At 50.6% G+C, this 25,603-nt stretch overlaps 1 protein-coding gene across 2 annotated transcripts in view; it reads right to left on the bottom strand.

Annotated features, from left to right (window-relative positions):
* SAMD11 (sterile alpha motif domain containing 11) overlaps positions 1-25,603 on the bottom strand; it is a 200,034-nt gene that overhangs the window by 151,809 nt on the left and 22,622 nt on the right. For both annotated transcript variants that reach the window (XM_038166518.2, XM_072026846.1), the window contains exons 2-6: positions 7,793-7,912; positions 7,052-7,153; positions 6,743-6,866; positions 5,771-5,812; positions 3,677-3,976 (exon numbers count right to left, since the gene is read on the bottom strand). The gene's annotated coding sequence lies outside the window, so the exon portion shown is untranslated. The remainder of the gene's footprint in view (positions 1-3,676; positions 3,977-5,770; positions 5,813-6,742; positions 6,867-7,051; positions 7,154-7,792; positions 7,913-25,603) is intronic.

Below are 25,603 nucleotides of genomic sequence, written 5' to 3'. Positions count from 1 at the left end.
CTCGTAGCGCAGGCACCTCTCAATCAGATATTCCTTCCTGCAAGGCAGGTGGGGATGGATATCCTCACTCTGCAGGTGCACAAACTGAGGCCCATGGGGAGCTGGTGGAGAAGCTGGGAGCACAGTCAAGAACCCCTGACTTCACAGGCCCGCGATACAACCTGCTGATAACGTTTTTTACACCAGATAAGGACCATTTGCTAAGCCAAGAAGAGATGCTTTGCTGCTAGGTGTGAAAAGCAGGGGTCAACCATACGATCAGGGCATAAAACCACAGCCCTGAGGCCAGTCAGGCCGGTCATTTTGTTTGATGCATTTACAGACAGCCCCAAAACCTTAGTTTAGGAACACCCAAGTACAAATGGAGCAACCCCCCACAGGCTGGAGACAACAGGGAAACCCACACAGCGGGCCCAATCCAGGACTGCCTAGTGACAAAGGGACCATTTCACTGACCCCTGTGCGTTTCCACAGGCTTCACCTCCCACAAAATGCCAGCGAGATGCTGGTGGAGCCCACCAGAAATGGACCCATGGGAGCAAGTAAAAGGTCCTGCTATCTTATCCTGGTCCAGGAATCCACTTTCACATGAATAATCCTTTGTACTGCTAAGCAAACACGAGTGCCTGTGGCGCAGACTGAAGTAGGGCTGCTCCTAATCGAAAACAGCCAGCTTGCTTTTTTCCAATTTTTTCCCCATTGTCTGTTTTGGTGCTTATACAAACCCAAGTTGGGAGCTGCGTGGCTGTGGCCTCCTCACAGCAGCTGGGCTGCTCGTAAAGCCCCCCGGCAGCCAGCACAGCACGCCACATCACCAGCTGCATGGCTCACAGAGAAAGCACCCCTTGGTGGGACGGCCAGCCCAAGGTCTTGTGCCTGCAGTACACAGAGGTGCTCCCCCAGGCTGCCTGCAAACAGGCTTTGAGGGAAGCCCCGTGGATGCTCTTCTTACTCTGCGCTGGCTCCCAGCTACCTGAGGAAGGGTAGATGTCCTGAAAATAACTGCTCACTTGGACAATTCTCAGCCCCTCATTAAGTGGCGTGGCCATTTAGCCATCAGAATTGACAAGTTGTGCTGGGAAAAGTTTCATAGGCTGAGGTTGGTTTCCTTCTATCTTCTTTCTTTAACGATAATTAAAGCAAAAATACCCCCCTCCCATCAAAGCCCTTTCAAGCTACAGAAAGGGTAACAGAGAACCCCACCAAAATAAAAAAATACTGGTGGAGGAGCACAGCCCCTCTTCACATGTACATACATTAAACTGCTATCTCCTAAAGAAATAAACACAACTTGGAAGAGTTTAAAAAGAACCCACTTTAAATATATCTGTAATATAAGCCATGGGCTATGCAGCAAAAGAAAGAAAGTCAACAGAAGCTAGGAAGAAGGGGGAAGGAGGCAGAACTGTTATTTGCAAGGGATCGTATGGCACCAGTCATCGATAAGGCATCAGGAGGGTGGCGGGGCAGCCGTGGAGCAGACCATGGGGAAATGCCACTGTGCTGGTTGATAGGAATGCAGCTTCTGCTCGGAAATAGCAGCGGAGACACCTCCTATGTGTTTTCCCTGCCTGTGGGGCTGCACAGGCATCAGGCACAGGATCAGGATCAGGGCCCCTCTGGTCCTGTTCCTCCTTTCTGTTCGGACCCGAACACACTCAGCCTCGTGTCACACTCCAGATATCACCGTTAGCCCCCTTTCTTACCCCATCCGTTAGCAGGGGGTGTTGCTCGGTTCTCCTGGGTTTGTGAGGAGCAGAGATGTAAACCTTGAATGGGACACTACTGTAAGAGGGCACAGCACCACCGTACTGCTGTCCTAAGAGTACTGAGCCATGTGAATTGCCACAAGACAGATTCTGCACGCTCCCAAATCTCAATTTTCCTGTGGAGGGACTGCAGAACCAGACAGGTTACACTGGAAAGTTATTAAAACCATCTGAACTTGAGCAATACTGGGCAGCTTGTTCTTTTTTATTCTTCTTCTTATTATTATTATTTTATTTTTTTTAAAAAAGCTGCTTGCAATCCCAAATTTTTCTTTTATTTTCCTTTTTGGCACAGGACTGATTGCATACCTAATGCCTGAAGAAAATTGGGAATACCAAAGCATTAGGAATACCTAAATTTATGGCAGGATTAGCTGGAGTTTTATCCTCCTTGACAAAAAAAATAAAATGAACATTCAAGAAGGACATTCCAACCCCATTATCTCCCAGTCCTGCTGTAAAGAATGCAGAAATAAAGGATTGCACCAAAAAAAAAAAGTTTATGACATTCATTTGAGATATCTCAGTCTGTTACCAGCAATCACCATCTTTGCTGAATAATTCCACAGCAAAAAATATATGCTCTACAAGAATTACACAAAAAAATAATTATTTCTTCTTTTGCTTACATCAGTTCTGCATAAAACAATGCCAATGAAAGGAGAACTGAGCCCAAAGAAAATATTTGGTTAGATTTCAATCCACTGCCAAAGAAATTCACCGCTGAGCTTAGTGGGGTAGGACTGGGGCTGGAAATACCTGCATCTTCGCGGCCATATCACTCAGGGCTCTGCTCAGATGTTGAAATGCTAATGAAATTAGCATTTCTGTGACCAGAACAAATGATTCAGGTGCTAATCCAGCACAGATTTCCTCGGGTGACCTGAGGCGTGTTTCAGTTTCCTTTCTCCCAAGCAGGGATAATAACAGCCTGACCTACACCTCGGATGGCTCCTGGGGAGACATATGGACAAAAGTTTGCCACGGACTCAGCGATGGAGCCAAGCAAGAACAATGGACAGAGCCTGGGGAAGGGAAAAGGCAGGGAAGAATTAGGAGCCGAGTTTTATATGGGAACTGTAGGTTCCCAGCAGCACAGAAAGCCACACACATGCTCAATAAAAGGATTTGCTCTTAGAAATTTGATTTTTTTTTTTGAGTCTTTGCTCCTCCAGTGGCCTGGCCATTTCAAACACACAGATCTGGCGCTCTGGAGGAGCAGAGGTACCAGCAGCAGCGTTTTCCAGCGGTAAACACTCATTTCAAGCCCATGTAACCGCATTAGAGAAGCGCTGCCGGAGCAGAGCAAGCCCTCTGCCTCCCCTCTTTCCTCCTGCTGGGCTCAAAGCTGGGGCTGGCGGGGGTGGAATTCAAGCTTTCACCCCAGCCCCTCTCTTCGCTCTCCCCCCGGCTGCTGGGTGTGCAGGGGAGGCGTTGGGGACCCCCGCGGGCGGCCGCCCAAAGCCGGGAGAACCGTGGGGGCCTCCCACCGTGGCCGGCAGCCAAGGGCACGGCCGCGGAGCCGCCGGCGGCCCCAGACGGCGCGACGGGGCTGGCTTCCTGGAAGCGGCTGGGTGGCGGGTGGCTGGCGGCGGCCAGAGCCCCAAGGGTGGTGGGGAGGCTCCGCCACAACCCCCCCGGGGGGCTGGGAGACCTTCCGGTGGCTCTGCTGTCCCTCGTGCAGGGCTGGAGCTTGGGGGGTTCAAACAGGAGGCAGAGGAGGCTGAGCTGGGGAAGTCAGCTTGTTTTTTGTTTTTTTTCCTAAGGGGATCGAGAGCATTTTGGCAGTGTCCCTGTTACCTGGTTGCCCTGGTGGCAACCCTGAGCAGACAGCAACGCTCCTCAGGTGTACCCAGAGCAGCCCAGAAAGCCACCAGGGTGATGGGCCAGGCGCTGGAGAGCCGTACCTGTGGGGTAGCCGTGCAGAGCTACGTGTGCTTGTGCTTCCTCCGCCACTGACCAGGAGAGGTTTTGCTGGGTCCGGCACAGTTTTGGTTGTGCAGAGCTCCCAGCAGCGTGCAGTTCGAGCCGCTGGAGAAACAGAGATCTGAGTCACGCGTTTGGCTCCCGGAATGCACCGTGAGTCCCCTGTAGTACATGGAGAAGGCCGGAGCATCTCGGGACTCCTCGGTAGCAGCAGCCGCCCTGAGCTGATGCATCTGGAGCAAAACTTCTCCAAAGGGTACTCGGCCCGATCGGGACACAGCCTGCAAATAATGAGATATGGAAATTACATTTAGGGAGCTCCAGCCTCCCCAGTGGCTGCATTCTCCTCCCTCCCATTTTTCTTTTCAGCAAGCCAGCACAGTCCCTCCTTCATGATAAGAGTGAGATGATGGTGGAAGGCACTAGGGAAATTCATTCCTCCCTGTTTTTTCGGGAGATAAAGTTGATTTCTTGATATCTTTTTGTTTTTATTATTCCTCCAAAATGGCTTAAGATGTTTAACAATCTAGCTGTGAAATAATGAGGAAGGGGACGGTTTTTGTACTGAGCATTGATAATGGTTGAAGAATTGTGTCTTAATGGAACTGTGTCTGCTCCAGCAGGTCAAATTTGAAGTGACAATTACTCCTTATTTCCAAAACTGAAAACAGAGCAGGTAGTTTCAATGTTACATGAGGATGGTGCATGCAAAAAGAATCAGCGATGCTGCATATTTGAATCCTGTACCAGAAGGTTTTCTGTGAGGGGTCAAGACTATTCTCCACCATGAAATATTTATGTTCATCTTGTACCCTACAATCTCAAATCCCCAGGCCCTTTGATACAGGCTGCTTCCACCAAATTCATTCCCGGACATCAGGGACCTAATTTGTCCTTTAGTCAAACTCTAGTGAAAAGAATTGAGTTATGCTGGAGACATATTTATCATCTGAAATCTCTTGCCACCAGCATCTGAGCTGAACAATTACACTGTTAATAACTTGCACATAATAACTCAATATGCAGAAATTGAGCATTAATGGTTTTTTCATCCCAACCTGCAAATTACCGTGTTATGCCTCTTGCATGGCATTTCCATAATCTTACACGAGGCGATTTTTTCTCTTCTTTGTTACACACTCCCTCTGCTGCCACTGATTTAGGCAGAGATTCACCAGGTATGACTCTCTGATACAGATTGCAAAAAAGCATTCAGATGCTTCAGCTTTTAAACATGCCACTGATAAAAAATATTTTTGATTTCATTTTAACAGAAACTCTCTGCTGCCTCCTTTTCAAATGCTGGCTACTGCTGGTAATGACATAACAACAATCCAGAATTGGAGATTACTTGAAAATTACAGGTTTGGATGATTAACTCCATTTCACTCAGAGATGTTACATACTGTAACGATCTAAAAAGAGATTGCTGTTGTGATTGGGTCAGCGCTCTTAGTTCTCCTACATACTTTGCATCTGCTTCTTTAAAAAGCTGTGGTTTACAAGGTAAATGACATGCACATATGTGACATCTTCTGACCAACACCAAGGATTTGACTCTGGGAAACCACAAGCATAAAAATCTTTGGTAGCTGAGTGAAAAATGATTTACTCAGGCTGAGAAATGCAGAGCAGGTATGTGATGGGACAGGCAGGACACTGGAGAGTGGATATCTCATAGCAGGGCTAGGTGCAACGCATTGGTGCCAGCAATAACTTTCCCTCATCACTGTGACGCAGAGCGTAGCAGAAATTAAAGGGTCCCAGCCCCCATTGCCTCCCTACTAAATCTGTGCTCTTAAACACACGCAGCCATATGGAACTCATTTCTTTACCTTCATATCACTGTAAAGCATTTTTTTTTTCTTTTTTATTCGTGACTAGTCACCATTGTCTGGTAGATTTAAGTTGTTTTTATTTTTTATTTTTAAATATGCAGCAACCTCTAAGTCCTGATGCAAGCAGAAATAACGCAGTAGATTCTAAGACATAATTTAGCAAGTAATAAAGATGGGCAACCTCCACCTTCATGAACATGTGCCGAGATCCCAGTGACTTCAGCAGAGACCACTTACCTGTGTTTGAAGGACGGGCTTCATCCTGGTCATTAACTGAAACTGAAACAAAGATAAGAGGCACCGGGTTATTGTATATTTTCATAGCTGCAGCGGCACAAGCTGTGGAAGTCAGTCATTTATTAGATGCATATTAAATATGCATGACAGCAAAAGGAAAACATTGAACATGAATATAAATCCCTCTTCTACACTAGGCAGTCTTGTAGCTAAAGAACAAGCACTGAGATGAGCGTCTACGGGCTTGGTCACCACCATCGACGCGCTGAGTCACGTTCATGCTTCTGGGCCTCGCTTTCTCCCACTGTGGGAACGACGATGAAGATTACTGGAAGAGCTGAAGGAGGTTTGGTGCCTCCTTCAGCCCAGATGTTCCACCACGCTGGCAATGTGCAGGCTCTGGCAATTGGCCTTGGGGCACTGCCTCTTGCCTGGGGGGCTCGTGGAGCAGGGTGGCCACGCTCAAGTCCCAGCTGCAGCCCGGTGATGCTGTCCCTCGCCCACCCCGTGAGTCAGGCTGGAGGGGTCAACGTGCCCAACGAGGGTGGGTGGGGGTGCTCCCTGGCTCCCAGATGTGGTCACAGCTGCGTTGCATCTGCCCCTGCAACGCCCTGACTCAAGATGACGCATCCGGGTCAACGGAGAGGTCTGAGATGGTGAAGTCTATGGCTATTTCTTTTGGTGCCTTTCCCCTGAAATTTTTTTTACCAAAATCAACATGTTTCTAAAAAATCTTTCAGAAATTTTTTGACAGACTTGCACTTTCAGTTGATCGTTTCACAATCAGCTTTACTCAGAGCCTCCAAGGTCACCCAGCTTTGTATCTCCAACCCACTAGGCCGTTAGTTTTGCATTTGAGTTCACCACAGGAGCAGTCCCCTTCACCGTTATGATTTACATATGCAGAAGAGTTAATTAATTTGTCAGATTGCCACTACCCGTATGGAATTTCTTGCTTTTATGTTTTAGTACCTTTCTCTTTCACCTTTGCAACTGTCATCTCTGGTCATTCCCGGCACGTTGTAAAGGGCTGCTGGTACTTCCCACACTCATTCTCCGGTAGTTTGGAGAACTGCAGCTGTGATGGAAAGCAATCCTAAATGGAAACGGACAGAAGGGAAGGGCATATCAGATCTAATTGAAAAAGCACACACACATATGCTTCGAGCAGACAAGGAGGTGATAAACCCCACCTATCTGTGGGTAAGCAAGGACTAAATTAAACCGAGAGGGAGAGAGAAAAAAAAAGGTGGAAAAAAAACACAACAGACATTAACTTACCGTGAAGTTTGGTCCCCATCATGCCATCAGCTTTAGGAGCACTTGCCTTCCATCTGTGCCAGAAATATGCTGCACCTTCTGCCTCGCTTAGTATTTTTCATTCTAGAAAAATTAACAGAAAATAATACTAATAAAAACCCGCTGTGGCTTTCTCAGCTCAGCTTCAAGGAATGGGATCCAGACAAACCGCTGGAGGGAAGGAAGGCTTTTGGATTCTGCATTTTATTTTATTAGGTGTAAGTGAGTTATTTTGATTATGTTGGCAAGGAGTGGGAAAAAAAGCCTTATATAGCAGCAGCTCTGTCCCCTTTCGACCCATTTCTCCTTGCACATGTGGCCTCCCCAGCACCCACTGCCACATAACTTGGCCAGCAAAGGCTCACAGGAGCAAGCCTACCCTCGTGCCTCTGCATTCTGCGATGTTTGACTGCTTCGATGGGAGACAAATGCTTTCAATTGGGTGGATTTTTTAGGGGGGAGGGTTGTTTTTGTTTTTAATTTAAGCATGGAGGTAGGGAAGGAGCAGCAACATGTGCAAAGCCCCCATGTTTTTTTCTCCCCAGCTTTGGTCATCGCACTCAGGAGATTTCCTCTGAAGGAGTGGCGTTCTTTTCGAGCTGCCACGGAGCTCGACGTGTGTGGTGGCAACGTGGCTGTGTCGTGCTGCAGAGAAAATGATGGGCAGCGTCCGCCAGGCACGGGGCCCCAGGGAAATCACTGCTCCTGCCTGACATCTCATACCTGCCGCTGGCCAGGCGAAGGGGAGCTGGGGATCCGGGGGCTGATTCTTCCAGCTGTCACTGAACTGCTGTGTGAACTTTGAGTGAGGCATTTAGCTGCTCTGCTCGACAGCTTCCCGATCTGCAAAAGATTTAGCAAGGACTTTGCCAGCTGGGACTCTACACCAACCACCGTATTTTACACTATGGCCAAGCAGAGCTAAACGGAGACACCAGGCTTGAATGCTCCCCCTTAAAAATAAAGAAAGAAATAAAGAAATTGCTGCACTGTCTGTGCAAGGAGGGGGTAGCAGATACCTAAGATGTGGAGTGCAATACTGGGACAATTCAGAATATTTCACAGCCTTTAAGGCTGACATTTTCCACTGGGTGCAGGTCTCTGAGTGTGGCCAAAGGCCGGGCAGCACGCTTTGCAAGCACACTTTGCAAGCCTCTGATGCCGAGTGAATATGGGAATGGGAAACACGAGAGGCAGATCCGAGGCCATTCAGAATTGCATTGAAATCTAACAATGCTCCAGCTGCCTGTGCAGCAACAGCGTCATCTTCCCGGGCACGCTCCCCATGCCACGGTGTCTGTGTGGTCCAGAACACCACCAGAGAGCCCTCACCTACCAGAGAAATGAGGGAAAGCTGAGATCTGCGGGCTTCACGCTGCCAGGAGGGACCCAAAACATGCAACAGAGCCACACAAGGAAAAGAGCAGTCAGAATGAGCAGATTTTTCTACCATGATTGTAGAAACATTTCCTACCATGTGCTTGCAGGAAGAAGGACGGAACTCCTTCCCCAGAGTGAAGCCAACATAAATAAAAAGTGAGATAGGAATTTATCAGCACCTGCCTCCTTTCTTGGCACCACAGGGGCAACTTAGATGGATTTGATACCACGCAGAGAGCCAGAAACAGTGTGCCACTGCATTCCCTCCCCTCTTCCATACAAACCTGGGGAGAAAAACACAAAACTGGAGCCTACGGGTATGGACAGACACAGCTTAGAGGGAAGGATCCTTCCCTCTAAGAAGAGATTTGGGGCTCCCCGCAGAGCAAGGAAAGTCAAGGTTTTCCTTGGCCATGCTTGGGGGAGGCTGAGGAAGGAGCACAGAGCCTGGGGGATGCTGCGATGGAGGAGAAGGGAGCAGGTCCTCAGCTCCCCTTGCTGGAAGGTGCAAAGGGCTGCAAGGGGGAGAAGCAGAAGGCCCTTTGGCTTCATGCAACTCTGCCTGCCCACAAAAGGAGGTGTTAAGCACTGAGATATTCCTGGCAGGTGGTCAGGCAGCGCTTTGTCTCCTCATGCAGCCCTCGTAACAGCAACAAGACTTCCAGGGATGTGCTGGGTACGGAGGGCACCTGCACCAACACAGCTCTAGAGGCCTCCACGAGAGAGCGGATGGAGGCATCGGGGGAGGAGAAGAAAACCAACCTGTCCGAGGTAAATACCACTGCATCTGCCGAGCTTGCATGTGGCTGTGCCTGCACTGCAGGAGAAAGCAGCCAGAAAGCTGCACCCTGCTGCCTGAGGGCCCCGGGACTGAGCTCTTACTGTGCTCGCATGCTGCTTGAGCCCAAACACGTTTATTAACTGCAAATTGGGGCTGCAAATCCCAGGAGCTGAGCATTCAACAAACCTCATCAAAGCCAGCAGGCCCCTCGGGGTGCGGGGCCCATTGCAGCTGAAATGCAACGCTGCATTTCACTTTTCCCCGAGGTGAGAGAACAGAGCGATAAAGCAGGCGGTTCACACCTCCAGGCCATTTATAGAGCAACCTTCCTGCATTCGGGCCTGGGACCTGGTCAGATCTGAAGCAAACAGCTACTCCTTCGCTGCCTGCAGCCAGCAGAGCTCTCAGCCACCGTGGGCCCTGCCTCCAACGCATGAAGCTCAGATCTGAGCCCCGGCAGCAGCAGTGCCTCGGAGTGCTCTCGTCTGTCGGGCCGAGGATCAAAGGGCTCGCTTGCTGCGTGACCCACGGGGGCAAGGCACTTGACCTCCAGATGCAAGTCAGCCAACAGAGCTCGAGAAGCATTTGGGGGAGAAAAAAATAGAAAAAAAAAGGAGTGTTGCAGAGGCATTTGGAAAACCAGATGTTGAGCTGGAGCAGAGTTCTCCAAGGGAGAGCACTGAGCAGGGCTGGCGAGGCGCAGCTCCCTCGCTGAGCACAGCAGTGACAGCAGTTCTCTGTACGGCCGCTCGGCCCCATCCCACACTGGAAAAAACACCTTTTTTTTTTTTTTTTTCCTTAACAGGTTCAACACCAGTTCAAGCACATGTGGTTTAAACCGCATTCAGTAGCCTCTAAGTAGGCAAGGGTGAAAGCTAGCACCAAGCAAGCCTGAGCCAGTCCTGAGCACAGCACACGCCTGCTGTCAGCGAGAGGCAACTGCTCTGCTGCACACCAAGCCCAGGAGATTTCTTTTCTTGATGCTTCTCTGTATTATGGAAATTAGCTACCTACTCACTAGGTATTTTACTGGAACCACGTTAACCACCAGACATTTCTTTTCAAGAGCGAGCACTTCTGTGAATGAGACGCAGGAGATTACCGAGGGCTGCCCGCCCGGTGAGCAGTGTGTGGGATGGGGAGTACCCCTCTGTGCACGCTGCGTGTCAAAAAACAGACTCAACTGGGGAGAGGGGGTTGACAGGGCGAGGGAGAAGGCAGCAACACCAAGGCTTTTCTCACCACTGCGGCAGGAAATGGAAACAGCGCTTTCTGGGCAGGAAGCACCAGGGCGATGGAGCTGCTGGCTGCACCCAGCCTGCAGTGGCAGGAGAGTCGAGTGTGAAAAAGCTCCCCCCAGCCTCCTCCAGAGTCCTTGTGCTGCTACAGCGAGGGTTGTTTCTCTGCCTCTGATGTCTACCCTGGAGGTTGGAGCCCTGCAGGCGGTACTGGGCACACTGCAGGGGGTGCCACGCTGCTGGCAGTGCCCCCTGGCACTGGGTGCCACACGAGGGTGGTCTGCACCCACTCCACTCTCCTGCAAAGCCTCTGCTCCTCTGCACACAGCCCAGGAGAAGGTCTAGGAGTTCAGCTGGCAGGTTTCTCAGCTTCCACACTAAGTTGTTCCTGAAGGGCACGTCACATCTCACCTCAGGTTCACCGGGTTTCAGCTCAGCATTCCTGCTGGGGGTCCAGTGGGCCTTGCGTTTCTGCAGAGCCATCCCAGCCTTATGCCCCACCAGAAACACAAATTGTGGCAGCACCCAAGGCTTCACAGCAGCACAAGCTTCGCCTAAGCTTGGGCACAGCAAAAACATCCATTTGCAGAGGGCACAAGGCTAGGGCAGAGAGCTACCCTGCGTTGTCAGCATCATCAGCTGAAGGAGAAGATTTTTTGCACCAGAAAATAATCAGTGGGTTGGAATTAAGCTTGAGGCAACAGCGCAGGTGAAAGAAAAAGCAGGGTGTAATTCCAGCAGAAAAACAAAACAAAACAAAACGAGCTAGGACCTTAACAACGCCCTGTTTGCACCTTCTCTGGGTGAAGGATGAGCGAGGACGTCTCCACTTCATGGTACAGAGCCCACCTCCTTCCCTCCAAGACTTCTGATAAGGACGGGTTGAGGTGCAGATATTTATGAGCAGCCCTTTGTTTACGTTGTGATGTTTAATTTATGGGCGAGGTGCACACCTACAGTCCTGCTTGGAAATCTGAAGGAAGAAATAAATAAGTCATGGACGCACACCACCATTCCCCCAGACTTTTGAAGCAGAATTCAAAGACGAGGCCTATCAAACAGAGCCCTGCTACCTCCTCACATCCAAGCCCTTCGCTCACCTGCCTTCCCGTCCTTATCCCAAATTTGTAGCTGCAGCAGCAGCAAACACACAGAACCACCCCACCATTCTGACAAAGGTCCGGGTCTGCCCTGAGTGCCATCTCCGTGGGCCCAGCTGCACTGAACGCAGCCCAGGAGCTGCAGCCCGCGGCTCACCTGGAGGTCAGTAACAGTGCTTCTTCCACGCCTCTCCCAAATCAGCAAGTTAAATAATAAATGCCTTTCAGACTCCTTTCTGCAGTCAAAACCAGAATGAACAACCAAACAAGTGGCACCCAACCCCTCCTGGCAAGCAGACACATCCTTCTTTATCGCAATGCGTGTGCCGTGCATGTTCTCAAACATCCCTCCCCTGGACTTGCTGCCTTCTGCCTGATACAATAATTTTGGAGCCTTGGTTTGACCAGGGCTTAATTTCCTCATCCCTTACAGCTCTGATTCTGAAAGCTGAAACACGACCGTCCAACCCGCACCAGACAGAAGGACTGCCCGTATATTTGTTTGGGTGTTTGTTGGGTTTTGTTTATTTTATGTCCATACCCTCACCTTATTACTCAGAGCCACGCTTGGGTACATTTTAATTAGCTTATTACTTTTTATCTCAAAAGACATGACTGAAAGAATAAAAATGCCTCAAAACATTCACAAGCTTTTCGCCATCTCCAATGATTAAACTCCGTGCTGCTCCAGCACCAGGAATTTTATCATGGTTATATTTCCTTTAGATTCATAGTTGCCTTGCTGATCTGATTAATTCTCTACCTTTCTTTCTGAATATTCAGTGAATTGTTGCATGTCCACGTGCTCCGGATTCTTGCAGACACGGACTGATTTATTTTGATCCCTGCCACTTATTGCAGAAGAAAAAAGCTCGGAGAAGTGAGAGGGCTAGAAGAAAAAAGCAGGAAGTTATGAAAGAGTGAGAGCTGAGAAAAGATGCAAAAAGAATGAAGTCTGGAAAGAAATTCTTAACGTCAAACCAATTCATTCTGAAACAGCCAGCACCAAACCACTTCTCAATACTTTCTCCTCTGCTGTGCCTTTCTTTGAGTAGCTCCACGCACTCTTAACTTTCTCAAAGGAAGGTCAGGGGCTGGGCCTTCAGTTCGTAGCTCTTCACAGCATCCTCCCAAGAAGCCCACGACTTGCACCTACCTGGGACAGACAGACACAAGTTTACCCCTAAAACCCACGCTAAGTCTGAGGATGGCATCTGTTCAGCAAGAGCTGGCGCTGAGGACCCAGCAGGATGGAGCAGTGGCCGTGCCAAAAGGCAAGGCGGGTGCTGGAGGACCACAGGCAGCAAGGCAGTGCTCCCCGCAGAGAGCAGCGAGCAGGGCAGCCGGTCCCTGCAGGTACAGGGCAGGAGGCCACGACCCGAATGTCTCTTCCCTTTGTGCAAGTCAGACGTTGGACTGCGACCCGTGGAGCTGGCTGGGGGCCCGTCATACCCGGTGTTAATGCTGCCACTGAAACTCCAACGTGTGGTAATGCTGGAGGGGGTTGAACGAAGGCAGGAGACGCAGTGATGTACCTGGAAAATACCCTTCCAGATGGGATCACACGATGGGATATCAAACCCTTCGCCAAGCCGTCCAAGCAGGGGTGATTGTTTTTCATCAGCCTTTCTTTAGGCCCCCAAGAAGGCTTAAAAACAGAAAACAAAACACGCAAAAAAACAACAATAAAAAGAAACAGAACAAGAAAGGCATCAGCAACTACAAAAAAAAAAAAAAAAAAAAAGGAAAAGAAGGGTGGGGGAATCTACTCAGCGTTGACAGCAGATATTCAATGCCGTTTGAACTTCATTGGTGGTATGGTCTCACATTTCCAAGGCTCTTGACACAGGCGTTGGCTCCAGGGGTGAGACCATCTGCATCTCTGTTTTGCTGGGATTGCTTCCATGCAGAGGGCCAGGAAAGGGAGATGGATTTCATCAGAACCGCCGTCTAAAACTCCCACCCTCCCTCCTGCCCCACCCCTCGCCAAGGGGGAGGGATGGGAGGGCTAATGCGATTTCTAATTCTAGCCCCATTTTGCTGCTTTCTAGTACCAGCCAACAGAGGCGTGCCAGCAGCGCTCAGGCGCAAACACCCTGCTCGGAGCAGGAGGAACAGGCAGCCAACTCCCCCTACCTCGCAGGGCCATGGCAAAGGTGGGGAAATTCAGGATGAGGCAGATTTCACGTGGATATCAAGAAGCGATTCCTACCACAAACAAACATTTACATGAAGAAAAATCCCGCTTATCCATCAGAGACAGGGAAGTTCACCGAGGTAAAGGGCTGCAGAGCGAGCTGCAATAACCAGCCTGAGCCGGGCGGGGAAAGCCCCCCGAAACATCCCTTGGCTATGGCTTGGTGCCTGTCAGCTCTGGGTCACATCAGTGCTCTTTGCTAGCGCTGACCAGCAATTAGCCCAAGCCACAAAGGCTGGGTTTGAAGACGAATTCCCCCCAAGGAGCCGCATTTCTGCGGGATTATAGGCTGAGGGCCACGTTCCTCTTTCCTATCGACTCCGCAAGCAGATCGTGGGCTTTGTCCCTGATGTAGAGATTAAGCAACACACACAGAGTGAAGAGAGGCCAGAGGAAAAGTTTGGGGGCAGAGCTCCCAGCAGAGTGACGTTCGTTTCATTGCAGTTGGCTCCTTGTCTCTGCCAGAGGGGCATTTGCAGAGCCCAGGAGCCCACTGCATGGCACCGTGATCCCGAGGCTGGCAGCACACCGCCCTGCTCGCCGTGCAAAAGGAGTTGTCCACACAAACACACCCCTTAAATCCAGCAGCCGCCTGGTGCCTGCCACTGGGGTTACCTGCTCGGAGCCCTCATGAACACCGCAGCCACCTGTGACCCTGCAGCTGGCTTCACATCAAAGCGTAGCTCTTTGCTTCTGCCCTCGCCTGGCGGAGCATGGGTGGATTTGGGGTGCGAGCAATGGCAATTCGATGCCCTAACCTGCAGGAGCTGCTCTGGGAGCTCAGTCTGGGACCACTTCCCTTCATGAACCCACACCATTCTCCATGCCTCAGTTTCCCTGGAAAACTTCTGTTCCTTCACCTTTGAGGTCTCAGGCTCCTTTCAGACCTTGTCTTCGCCCCAAAGGACAACACATCCCATGCCACGTGTTTCCATCGCTGTTCTCCTCTTCCACTTCCACACACAGCCTCCTGAAATCCCAGCCCGCAGCCCATACCCTCGTTTAGAGCTGGCACACGAGGAGATCTCCATTACCTGCCGGGGTCACATCTCACCCCCAGGACCCGCAGCCCCTCCTGGCACTCCTCGCTGCTCCTAGCGGGTGGCGCAGGGAGCCCTACAGCTCCCAGCACGTCCACGGCTGCCTCCAGCTCGTCCCAGCGGCACCAGAGGAAGAGGATTAAAGCAGAGAGAACTCCCTCTGCTCCGGCAGCGTGGCTCTTGGATCCCGACTGTGCCGCTGGTGTTCATCTCCTGTGCCCCCCGAGCTACTCCCCGGAGCCTGCAGCAGTGGTGATTGAACACTCAGGGGATGGGAGCTGCTCGTGCATTGCTGGGGTGGGAAATGGGAAGGGAGGCAATGAGCTAACACCGGATTTACTGGGAAAATCTGCATTTTGCTTCATTGAAAAATATTGTTGCGTGCCTAGAGCCAGCAGCTCTGCTCTATAGACATGCTAATTATCCAGGAGTCACTGGGGGTGGTGCTAACGCCTGCCTCTCCTTTGGGGGAGCAAGCAGACGGCTTTTTATTTGTGCACCGTGTTTTTTCCCCTCTATCCTTCTCTTTTCATTCTGGCTGGCGAAGCTGATCTGCCCAAACCTCCCTCTTGCCAGAGGAGCTGCTGCAGCAGCCCTTTCCCCAAGCACTCCGTGGGTGGAGAAGACGAAACGTGGTTCTGCCCCCGGGCGAAGCCCCCCAGCTCGCAGCACACAGCCTGGGGCCGCAGCAGCCGAGCCGACAGGACATTGCTGTGGGCTCTCTCTGCTGCTTAGGCACTGTGAGAGCCAAAACCCTCCAAGCACCAACCCATCCAAACCCTGCACGCTCACCCTCTCCCTCTCCAGCCCTCAAGGAAATCTGCCTCCTGCCTCGCACAAGCTTCCCCCCGGGCCTGCCTTCATCCCCGTGTCTGTGGCTCTTCCCACCTCTCTCCAAACTCACCCATCGCTCCCGGCAGACCCCACTCCCCAACCTCTCCACCACTGCTCTCCCTTCTCCATCTTTTTTTTTCCATATGCCGTGTCCCACAGACCTCTTCTTTGCACCTTCCCAGACTGGGAACCAGAACCCCCTGAACTCTGCTCCCAGCACGGACAGCAGCTCACTGGCAAGGCAAATCTCCTCCTTGTGCCATGGTTTCCCCACTGACAATGCCAATGACCATCACTCCTGCCTAAGGCAGAACACAAGTTAATATTTGGAGGGTGCTCTAGGCCATTTTCCAAAATATTATTCGCAGTTTCTGGCCCTGATGCCTTTGGGGAAAACTAGTGGCATATGGAAACTGGCCGTTCTCAAGCAGAACCAAGACCAGCATCCGACCTATTTCTGAGACCCTCAGAAAACGGGAGAAAAGGGAGCAGCAGCACCTGACGGAGGCCAGCAGCACACGGCAGCAAAACAGAAAAAGAAAGGAGCTGAGCGAGACGTTTTGCCGGCTGCCACCGGTGCCGGGGAGTCCTGCCCTACTCCAGTTCACGTTCCACAGCCCCCAGCAGTCTCGGTTTCAGTCACAGGCTTTCCCCCTTTCCCCAGCCCACCCCAGGGTCCCCGCACAAGCGGGAGCCCGCTGCTCGCTGCCTGTGCCCGGAGCTCTCCTTGACACGCATGTTCCGCTCGGAGAAACCCCCTCTCCCCTCCCACGCTCGCACCCGCGCCATCTGGTTACGGTTTGCACCATGACGCGTTTCCTCTGTGGTTTATTTGCTTTTTTTAGCCAAACCCGAGAGAGAGAGAGAGAGGGAGCGAAATACCCTGTTTGCTTTGGGAAGGAACCACCCACCCCCCAGCCGTATTTACTTGATTTGTTAGGGAGGCTTTGTGCGGTGGGCCGGGGGAAGGTTGGCTTTGGGGTTTGTTATTCTTTTTCCCCCCCCCCCCCCACCCCGTGAAGCTAATAACTGGCCTCTTGACGGCATCTGCTGTAGATTAGGAAAAGCTTTACGAGGCTGTTGATTTTGAAAAACATTGTCAGGTGATGATAAGGCAATGCGAGCTGGCGGTTTGAGTGGGAGGGAGGCCGGCGGGGGCACAGGCACAGCACCTGGCACCCGCGGTCACTCGGAGCGCGCTGCGCCTCGGTGCCCCCCGCTAAGGCTGCCTGGTGCCTGTCACCATGTGCCAGGTCTCTGTAAGGTGCTTCAGACACAAAGGGGTGCTCAGGATTTGTAGTGCTTACAACCCCGAATTCATCAGCAGGCACAGAAAATCAAAGCCTCCCAGCTCCTTGGTGATGCAGGCCAGCAATGCTCATGGATTGCAAGGCTGAAGGGCATCCCGAGGGCTGGCTCACCATGAGGGATGGCACCGACCCCACAGAGCTCCTCCTAAAGTGAGCAGAGCAGGAAAGAGGACCTAAACTTCCTAGCCCCCAGCCCCAAAGGCACGCTGCATTTTAGAGCAAACAGAAGCTTCGAGAGTTGTTTTGTCCCGGGCTCTGACAGCTGACTTGTGCAGCAGCTACACGTACCCACTCAGTTCGTGCTCCAAGCTCTTACACAGCCCGCTACTTCTCCAGGAACAACACAGATGCCGTTGGCCTTCATCAAATAGGTTTATGGCTTATACAGTCGTTTACTAAAAGCCTGCCTCTTCCATGGTTTACCCCACCTACACGAGGCCCTTATCGCAGGAGGGAGACTCCTCCTGCATGGATAAACCCTGACACAGCTCAGATGGCTCCTCCAGGAGTCCTCTCCACTTTCACAGGGTGGAAGCTGCTCCCACAGCCCGCTGTATTTCTGCAGAGGTACGCAGGAGCCTCACACCATTCCCTAGCCTACCTTGTGACCGGTGTTTCCAGCAGGCATTTCAAACTTTGCTTGGGTCACGGCCGCTTTGCCAAACGCGTGCATGTACGTGCACAGCCCATTAATCCTCTTTACTCCGGGCTTGATTTAATTTATCATTAGGTTTGGATGAGTAATTTTATCCTGCAACACAATTCAAGGTGATAGATGAGCCCACGAGCAGGTGAGAGCCCAGGCTTGACTTCCCCCCTTGCTCCCCCTCCTGACAAAGTGCAGCCTGCCAGCTTGCACCAAGAGATCCACAGCTGCTCTGGATGGAGCAGCCAGTTCAGTTGCCACCTTTGCTAGCCAACAGGCAACAACACTACCAGAGGGCCAGCTCGCCCAAACAGAAGCCAAAGGTGCCCTCACCTGCAGTACAATGAGGAAAACTGAGATGCTTCAGCCCCTCCAGACTGCAGCAAGGCGGCTTGAATTGCCTTTCCAAACGCCCTTACAGCTCCCTGTCCCCATACCTCAGTTTTGGGGGGGCTTTCAGTTCACCCGTGCTTAAATACAGAAAGGCTGAACTTGAGGCACTCAGGATTATGCATGCATATCCATAGTTTGGCTCTAAAGGGGCTGTTTATTAAAGGTATCAGAAACAAACAGAAGTTTGTGCTTGAAAACTATGCTGCTGTCTGCACCCCCTGCTCTCCGTGCATCGTCAGCACAGAGCCGTGAGGCTGCTCCATTAATGCAGCATTGATCTCTCATTGCACACGGGAGGCAACGATTAAAAAAAAAAAAAAAAACACAAACAAAGCAAAAAATTCCATCCAAGCTCACCGTGAAGCAAGAGGCTGGTGTGGGCAGGAACAATGCGAACACCAGGTCTGAAATTCTAAGATTCAGTAACCAGCCCCCGTGCTCCCTCCTCTCGCCTTCTCCCCAGAGAATTAAGATAGTAAACGATGGCACTGACAAAATGATGAAGTGGTCTCCCCTGAACAATGAGGCATTGTATTCGAGAGAAGTCAACATGAAACTGGAGTTGGCACGGGCCCTGCCTGCTCAAAATTAGCTGGCGCAGGAAGGAAGTCCTCCTCGCCCCCCAGCACCACGCGTTATCCTTACAGCACCCCTAGCTCATCGATAGCTCATCCCAGGGTGCTGCTTGGGCACAGCCTGGCTCAGGTGGCCTTAGGTTGCTTTCTGTGCTTCTCACCACTTGTTCTCATTAACGAAAAAAAAATTAACCTTGTTCCTTTTAAGGAGATAGGCTGCATCCAACGAGCTGTTGGCCAGGACTGTGCTGAAAGCATTTGGTACTGTTGGATACCACGCACAGATGCCATTCATCAGCCGGTTATCTCAGGCAGTCACTCGGTACGCTCCCCCATGCAGGTGAGCCATAGCAGGTGCTTATAATAGCAGCGAGTCCTGGAGTCTCTAGAGGGTACTCATTCAAACCAAATTAGCTAACCTGACTGCCCTCTTCAACCTGAATGATATTCCAAGGAGAAAACATCGCCTCTGCAGCAAGACCCTATGTATTCTGGAATCAAAACGTCAATAATGATGCATTCAGCTTTTTTAAAACCCTTTTAAGGCCGGGCCTTGGACCATGCATTTCAGTTATGGTTGCCAAAGGAGGCTGCCCTATTGCCTAACACTTAAAAGATCTCTGATTGCACGCAGAGGTATCTGTGCCAGAGGGAACACGGACACTCCAAAATGCACACGGGGTCCCTAAGCACGTTCAGAGACTTTTATGTGTACTTAGGCACCCGATCATCCACGCAGGGGTGAGTGCACACACTTAGATGGGATTGTGCCAGACACACAGAGGTAAGGTAACACGGCTGTGTGTAACACGCACACACAAATACACACTGCACCTTCAGAGAGCCGTTCCCATTCATCCAGACATCCACATCCTCTCATTTGCCTTGTGCTTCTCAGCTTTTACACCCCAGAATTCTCGGTAGGTTGTCATCCAGCAGCTGTCTGCCTCTCAAAAGTCTGTTCAGGAGACAAGAACGATGGCGGTGAGTAACAGAGACACGCCTCGGTTGCAAAGCTCTTCTCAGGGTCCCTCTGCACCCAAAGCAGCACACACACCTGTCCTAATAACCCAGCTATGTAAACCCCAAAGGCAGACAACCCCTCAGCCTCCTTGGGGATTACTGGTTGTGCCCTGTGGCGTCCTCTGAACCAAACTTACTCTGGGACCAGTGTGGCTGGCCCCATTCCTTGCCCTGCAGTGCCCCTCATGGCCACCTCGGGAACGAGTAGTCACGAGGCAGTTGCACAAGCAAAGCTGGGCTAGCTTATTTGTTTGAGACACCTTCCAAAATGCCATTCCTCCCACCACAAATAGGAACAACAAGATGCACTTGACAGAGGAGAAGCTCCTTCCCTTTACACTTAAACAAAAGCCCAATACCAGGAGGTTTCCTGCTCCCCTTCTCCAAGGCAATGGAGAAGGATTTCTGCCTCCACAGACATAGGACTGGCCTACCTCATCGCTCCAGAGCACTCCAGTGTTTATTCACTAATAATCTTGTGAGGTCTGAAACTGGGAATTCTTGTTTGCACTGCAGCAATTTCCAACTCTTGACCACCCAGTCCCCATTTACAAAGCTTTCAGTACCCCTTTTCCATAGCGGAGGTGGGGAAAGAGCAATGGCTCTGCTCCCATTAAACACATTTTTCGAAGAACGTCTCTTGTTCTTTTCATGCAAACCTCACACAGAGGAGGCCTCTGATTCACCCAACTGGGTCTGAAAAGAAAGGCAAGACAGGGTGTAGCCTTCTGGAGCGGGTCCATTGGAGTCACAGGGAACGAATGAGTCCCTTTTCATGCATATATTCCACATGCTTTCCCTTTTCCCTTTCCTCTGCTGGAGCATATGCTATCCTCTACTAAAACCTACCGTAATTCTCGGCGTTTCACACTTTTTGCTGCCAGCCCTGGTGATGCCTAGCAGCAGAGCCATCAGTACCCACAGCCACTCCACGGTGGCCCTCTTGAGAAGAAAGTTACAGGGAAGGGCAAGTCCTGAAGTCCTCAGACACTTCACTTGAATGCCACAACACTAATTCTGCAGGAGTCTTACATGTCATTGCGTGCCACTCGGGGATTCCCAATGCCAGAACCGAACCCTTACCAGATCTCTACAAAGCCAATAAAGCAGGAGACCCTTCTGGGTTAAGGGACCCAGAGCAGCAGTTGCACAGTCGAGGAACCAAGGTGCAAAGAGGCTTAAGGATGTTTCCTGAAAGGTACCTGGGGAGCTGAGCGTGTTGAAAATCGTTAGGATCTGGTGATTGAGTGAACACATCCCTGGCACAGAATGGGGAAAGGAAGGAGGAAGTCTTACAAAATGAGATATTATTGATAATACAATGCATAAAAAATGAGACATCATTTGTGTAGTGCAGATCGAGACAGCAACCTTTTTCTAAATAATTGGCTACCAGATAAAATGGCAGATAAAGATAAATTCTGGGCAAATACACGTCCACTTTGTAGCTCTCAGAACAGATGTTAGGGTGTAACATTAGGAGTAAATTAATGAGCTTCCTCTATGGCTTCCTCTCCTCTTCTGTTGAAGACCTACGATGCCATGTGCCTTAGAGGGATGGCATGCAAATGGGTTCACATTTGCAAAGTGCTTTGAAGATAAAACAGAAGATTTGCCCAAAACCTACTCAGAGGCAGAGAGAGGCATTACCAAAAGCCTGACAAGACCACACAGCATGGCAGGCAGCCACTGCTACGGAGCAGCTATGGGAAAAAGGAGCCGGTGAGCAGTGGTGAGACGCTGAATGTCGGATCCTCAGTGAGCAGCTGTTGGAGTTTCACCTTGGTTCACTTGGCAAGAAGCAGGTAGGAAGACAAAAGTCTCCTAATCAAGATACACAGTGAGAGCTACCGAGCTGACACCCAGCTCTGCCAGCTCCTGGGCATTAAGGAGGTCTCATAGGGAAGAATATTTTCTGTTGGCAAAGGGAGAGGTGGCATAGACTTGGATGTGGCAAGGGAGAAAGGAGAGCCACAAAACAGTTAAAATGCAAAGAACACAAAGCAGGGAAGGCTAGAGGAGAGCCCCAAGAGGAGAGCAGGAAATCCACAGACTGGGGATTCCTGCTCAGAGAGGCAGAAAGATTCTCTCAGCAGTCATGTTGGCTGCAGGGCAGAGCGCTGTGCAGGCTGCACGGTTCACACAGGGGAAGGGGTTAATGAGAACGGACGAGAGAACAGCGCAGACACAATCAGAAATGACATTCTGGCCAGCGGAGCATCGCCAGGCTGGGGGAAAAGCCCAGAGAACTCGCTTGCTTCTATTTTCTGTCCTGCCTGAGGATGAGCTCTGCGCTGAAACTTCACCTTTAATCTCCTTCCCGCGTTTGAGCAGAGCCGTGATGCCACAGCGAGGGTTTATCTAAAAACCTTTGAATGAACCCGTGGTTCTCAAGAGTTAATCATCAAGCACCCTGCACACAACAAATTGAAGCCAGTCGTCCTGGGGATGCAGCTCCCAGGCCGATGCACCTGTCCACAGAAGAGAAAGCAGCGCTGTGCGTGGCTAAAGCATCGGCAGGAAACGTTGGCTTCAGTCTTCAGCTCTCCCAGAGAATTCCTGGGTGACCTTCAGAGAGTCCCTAATTGCTCCGTGCCTCAGTTCTCCACCCGTAACAAAGAGATCATTAAATAGCCATGAAATCACAGTGAAAGTTAATTAATTCAGCATTCATGAGGTTCTGATACATTAAGGGGATCGCAGAGCACATTTGAATAGAAATCCCAGGGCTAACCCCACGAGCTCACGGCACAGAGCACACCCCGAGCCCAGCTCCGTGCCCAGAAGCTGCACAGTCATGACTGTGGCCATCCGCCCAGGTTAATTAACCCTACTTTTCAGGTAATTAGGTAATTATCTGGGGTGGAGACTCTCTCTAGCAGGCTCCCTCTCCCTTCCAGGTCAGGATTAGCTCTCTCAGAGGTGGGTCTCCCACCCACAGCACAGCAGCGACCATCGCACGGCGCATCCAGACCCGACCTTTAGGTGTTCCTGCAGGAGCTGCCATGGAAGCACTGGGCCGTGTGTGACCAAGAAAGTCCTCGGTTGCTTTTCACAAACAGAAATCTGTGATTTTTTAATTTTATTTTTCTCTTTCTGGTTGTTGTTATTCTGTTTGGTGCAAGCACTGGATGGGCACTCTTATCCCAGCCAACATAAATAAAAATAGGGGGAGATAGGACACCAGGATTGTTTAGAAGGGAACAACTTACAGCTGCAGCAGCCACAGGGTTTCTGTATTTATTTAAGGTCCTTTTAGATCCTTAGCTGACTACCTAAAAGTAAAAGGAAGGAAGAAAGAAAATCCAAAGCCATCACATTGATTGGTGAGCCACTTTGGGCACTGCGACAGAGCTTGAGTGTATGGGATTCAAGGCAGGTAGCATAAAATCAGGACAGTTCAGAAAATGAGTACAACGTTTCCTCAGCATCCTCGAGAAAGACAGTTGCCCCTCTTAAGATACGGGCCACAGAATTCAATCCACACCACAAGAAGCTCAAATAGGAAATCAGAGTCAATAATAAAATATTAGAATATTCCTGAATGATTCTATGAAATACATCTATAATACTCTCTTAAGCCAGAAGGATACATAAATAAGCAGCAAGGAGGATGTACGTGTGATTATAAGCACTCAGTCCACTTAAAAGAAAGCAGTAGGAAAGTTAATTGTCTGCCTTGTCTTTTCCTTCCCCATAGAGGACAATGGAGAGATTCCTATTCCGAAAGCCCTTTTCGCAGGAAATCAGAACGTGGCCTTAGCAGACACCAAACTCTCCAAGGAGGAAGTTATGACCGAGCAGGGGAACTCAGGGGCACTAAATCACCGGGGCCAGATGGTATTCAGCTGCAGGCTCAGAAGGGAATAAAGCCTCCGGTGATGGACTGGCGACACCGCGTCACAGTAACTGCTGCTGGGGGCTATAAAGCCAGTAAAGCGGTGCCGGTCTTTACAATCTCCCTGCATAGTCCCCAAATACCAGCCATTAAAGCCTCGCAAGGTTGCCTTCGGTCGGCTTATTGGAAGTCTGTTTAAGGGTAAAACGGCACAGCAGTGGGGTAACCCAGCTGCTAGTTCAGCAAGGCTTCTTGCAGGTACGCGGTTCGCAGCCAGACCAGGCGCTATTAAAATTCTACAGAAGTTGGACAGGTTCAGGAACGTCACCTTGGCCCTTTACCTTGGTGAATTCAACTTCCATGCACAGATGGAATAAAAGGGAGAATAGAAAAGGTTGGGTTTTTAGTTAGCTTACGAGGAAGGGAGTGAAATGGAGTGCCAAGGAATCCGACAGGTATCGGAGCAGGGCTGGCAAGGAGCAGCCCCCCAGATGATGCTAACAGCGTGTGCCAGTCCCCGCTGGCAGTCAGGACGGGTTTGCAGCCCTCCTTGCTTTCCTCCCAAGCACAGAATTGTCCAGCTGGAAAGGCAAACAGCGGTGTGAGTTTCACCTTCCCCAGCAGCACTGCCAGAGCCCCGGGGAGAAGACACCTCGGCTGCTGTCAACACCTGCAATTTAATCCCACAGCTCTGCTGATATTTAGTGGGTTTTATGAAGCTTTCAGTCCCAGAGTTGAGCGCTTATGTCCACGACACAAACCTTTAAAGGAGAACTCCTCTAGCACTTGTGAGTTTTTAAAAGAATTTGGAGGGATAACTGTTAGAGCATCAAAACCAAGAAGGAAAACAACAAAACAAGGTACGAAAGCTAAGAGGAAATAGTGCCCCCACACACCTGCATTCGATTTTCCTGACTTTCATGCTAATCTCCAAGTTTTGGGTGCCTGATTCCTGAAAACTGGAGCACTTCCAATTGACAGCACAGATCCAGGCTTAGACACCCACAAAACCTAGCCTAGAAGCTGCCAGAATGACACCAAATATTCACATTTCCCTTCTTTTCCTAAAGAGGAGGGGATGGAAGAGAGAGGACAACAAAGAAACGGACTGCAGGAACGCACAGGTACTGGGAACGTTTTCTTCAGGTGGAGACTTCCAGCCTGCATGCTCCATAATTTAATTCCGCAAAGCATATTGTGGGGGGTTGTTTTTTTTTTTTCTTTCTTTTTTTTTTTTCAGAAGGAAATATTGACACTGCCTGTCGACAGCTTCCCAGAGGGGTGCAGTGTCACAGCGTATTAGCCCACTGCAAATGAAGAACCAGCTGCAAAGTCTGAGGCCTGGGAGCAGCCGAGCTGCAGCAGCAGCCCAAGCTTTCTGCCTGCTAATTCAGTCTCAGGGAACACTTTGGGGTTCTTTGCTTTTCAGCAAACAGGTAGGGCTTCTCCCCCCCAGCTCCTTGTAGGAGCAACTTAGAAATAAGCAGCGTATATAGATTTTTGGGCCATTTTTATTTAGGGGACAAAAGGACTGAGAAACATGCTTCAAAGGATTTAAGAACATCTATAACGAATGAAGTGCCCAAGTCCTTTAGGCTTTATGGGATGGTTGGGCGTACAGAAATACCTCCACGTCCCTGCTCTCTCTCTGGTGGTCAGCCATCCTTTCTCCCTGCACCAGGAACACATTTTTTAAGGATGCACTAAATGAATATGGCTTCTACGGGTCATTTCCTTATATTTGCTCTCCCATCCTGGCTGTGAGAACTAACTCAATCATTCCATTTCACTGCAGGGCAACCATCAGAAGGCAGCGATCAACAGGACAAGGCAGGAAGGTTTTAAAACACCAAATGAAACACGGCTGCAAAGGCACCAACGCACCAGGAGATGAAGACGGGCAGCGGGTGCAGTCACAACCTGGGGCTGGAAACAGCACAGAGAGAGCCCAGGGAGAGGCTGGAGGGGCTCTGGAGCATGGCTGGGGATGAAACCACCGAGCATGAGGTCCTGGCCAGCACCGCACCCCGCAGGATAACCCACCTGAGCTCCGACGCAGCATGGGTCATGCCCTGGGGAAGGAACAACCAAGGCGCCTCTGCCTGCCAGTGGGGAGCCTGCAGGAGTGGAGAAAATGTTATTTTTCCACCGGACTCCACAGGTCTGGACAGAGCACTGC

Source organism: Anas platyrhynchos, chromosome 22 (genome assembly GCF_047663525.1).
Source record: "Anas platyrhynchos isolate ZD024472 breed Pekin duck chromosome 22, IASCAAS_PekinDuck_T2T, whole genome shotgun sequence".
Lineage (NCBI taxonomy): Eukaryota > Metazoa > Chordata > Aves > Anseriformes > Anatidae > Anas > Anas platyrhynchos.
The sequence above is the reverse complement of the archived record's forward strand: the minus strand, read 5'-3'. Positions and strand labels throughout refer to the sequence as shown.